A 2500-nucleotide genomic window follows, 5' to 3' on the forward strand; every position below is an offset into this window, starting at 1 on the left:
TAAATCTAGTGACTCCAAGTATGTAGGTTTGGTGTCTGAATGGTCTGCCAGGTAAATGATTCTTGGGATAGTATAAATTCTAAGCATGTCAATCTTTTGGAATGGTTTTAATGGGGACCTTTCTATTCTCTGAAGCCAATCTGTCATTTTGTCAAGTAATTTTGGTTTGGTTATACCTATCCAGGGGTCAATGTACAGTCCGAGGTATTTCTCGGTGTTGTTTGGGTGTATCATGTTGAGGGGAATGCCTTTGATAGTCCATGGGGGACAGTCATTGATGGTATATGAATCTTTTGTCGGCTTGATGTAAAAGCCGTGACATTTTTCCCCTTGTGTTTTGAGGCCTGTTAGGTCACAGAATATTCTAACAATGTCCAGGTTCTTTTGCATCCCCTCCCAGGAGCTACTTAATAATACTAGATCATCGGCAAATGCCATAGTTGTTATTTGCTTCGTGTGGTGCTGATAACCAAGACCTTCCTCTTCCAGTTTGCACAGGAGAGGATCTATAGCTAGGTTGAATAGAATCGGAGACATCGGATCACCCTGCTTAACACCAATCTGAATCCTAATAGGCTCTGACTGCTCCTTCTTCATATCGATATATGTTTTGGTATTCTTGTACATGTTGGAGATGAGGTTGATGATGTGATTGTCAACCCCTTTCTGTTTCAGAACTTCTATTATGTGAACGTGGCTGACGGTGTCGAAGGCTTTGGCAATGTCGACAAATACCACTCCCAGGGACCGTCGTTCAGTCTTTGCATGTCTTATCAATAGCTTCAGGAGTTTCAGGTTTTCAGAACATCCTGATGATCTTATAAATCCCCTCTGTCTCGGATTGATCGGGCATGCTTTTGTTATTCTCGCTGTCAGGATCCTGGAAAACAGCCTCAGGACTATCGATCCGATGGTGATTGGTCGCCAGTTGTTGATGTCGGTCTGACGCTCCTGTAAGGCTGATTTAGATATTAATACAGTTCTGCATTCCTTGATGACGTCTGGAATAGCGCCTGATAACAGCCACAGGTTGAATAGTTCCATCAGCTGTGTGTGGTCAGGATCCATCCCCACGAGGTGCCTCAGATCTAATCCGTCCGGCCCTGGGGCTGCATGCTTACTCATCTCTTTGATGTTTTTCTTGATCTCCTTGCTTGTGATCATAAGTTCGAAGGCGGTGTTGTCTGATCTACCCCTCGAGAAGAAGCCACCTAGACCCTGGAACGATCCTGTTGTTTCCCATCTCGTTTGGAAGGTCTTGTGTAGTTCTGCCAGAGGGATGTTGCATCTCAAGGACTCCACGTCATCCAGTATGATACTGGCCAGCTTCCTTCTGTCCATTTGGAATAGGCGCTGGAACCTCAGGAACTGTCCCCTTCTCCTGGCTCTCTTCTTCATCCACTCCGTTGATGTTTTTGCAGGGTGGGCTTTTCGGGTCACCTGGTGCTTCTTCTTTTGGGTGGCCTTCGTTTCTTGAGATAGATCGAGGCGAGATGAGAAGCAGGTCTCAAATGAGTCTTCAATTAAGTCGGCCGCATTGCCATCACCATCGAGCACCTTTCTAAATGTGTCTTGAAGAATGGGCAGCTTTTCTGATGTTATCCATCTTGAAACTGTTCTCTTATACTGGGTTCTTATACCTTCTGCTATAGGGTGTTCATCAGTCTCTCCAGCTGTTTCCAGATGTTGTGCCCAGTCTTGGTTATCATCTTCCACTTCCGCTGGAGGTTTTTTGTGAAGGTCTCGTCTCTTGTCACTGATTTGTTTTGGTGTTTTAGATGGAATATGTTCTGCAATGAGTTTATTGATATCTTTGGCCCCCTTGTATTGTTGGTCTAATTTGATTAATAGGGCGACTTCTTCTTCTGACCAGCATTTTTTATGTAGTCCCCTAGCAGAGCTTTCTTTTGGACGGGATGCCGCGATACGTTCCTGATTACGAAGTATGGGGTGGGCCAGACGTTTATGCTGTCCTAATCCTATTTTAGTTGTAAATATTTTATTGCATTCCTCACATGAAAAGCCACTCACTGGCTCCTTATTTACAGCCCCTTTACATTTGGGGACATGACATGCTATACTATGGTGTTTCTCATTAATTCTACCACATTTATTACATTCAAATAAGATCTTTCTTTTCCCGTGGGTTCTCTGCAGGTGTTCTATTAATGATGATATTTTATTAAGTATAGTTTTACAATATGGACAAGAATGTTCTTTGGATGGAATTTTAAGTACCGGTGTATTGGGTACGGGTGTACTATTGGGATGAGGAGGAGGCGATAGAGGGTCTGGTTGAACCATGGCCGGTGGTGGTGTGGGGTCCCCCTCTCCCTCGGTGACCCTTCTTTTATTAATCCTGGGTCCCGAAGGGGAAGGTTCTTCACCCTCCTCCGGTAGCATGGCTAAACCTTGCGGGGACGGTTGAGCCATGTCCTTTGGTGATATGGGGTCCCCCTCCACTTCAGCAGCCCTTCCTTTATTGATCTTGGGCTCTGGA

General features: G+C 44.9%; 1 pseudogene; it reads right to left on the reverse strand.

Moving 5' to 3' along the window:
- LOC141955306 (28S ribosomal RNA) overlaps positions 1-2500 on the reverse strand; it is an 8724-nt pseudogene that overhangs the window by 2637 nt on the left and 3587 nt on the right.

This window comes from Athene noctua, unplaced genomic scaffold, assembly GCF_965140245.1.
Source record: "Athene noctua unplaced genomic scaffold, bAthNoc1.hap1.1 HAP1_HAP1_scaffold_154, whole genome shotgun sequence".
Lineage (NCBI taxonomy): Eukaryota > Metazoa > Chordata > Aves > Strigiformes > Strigidae > Athene > Athene noctua.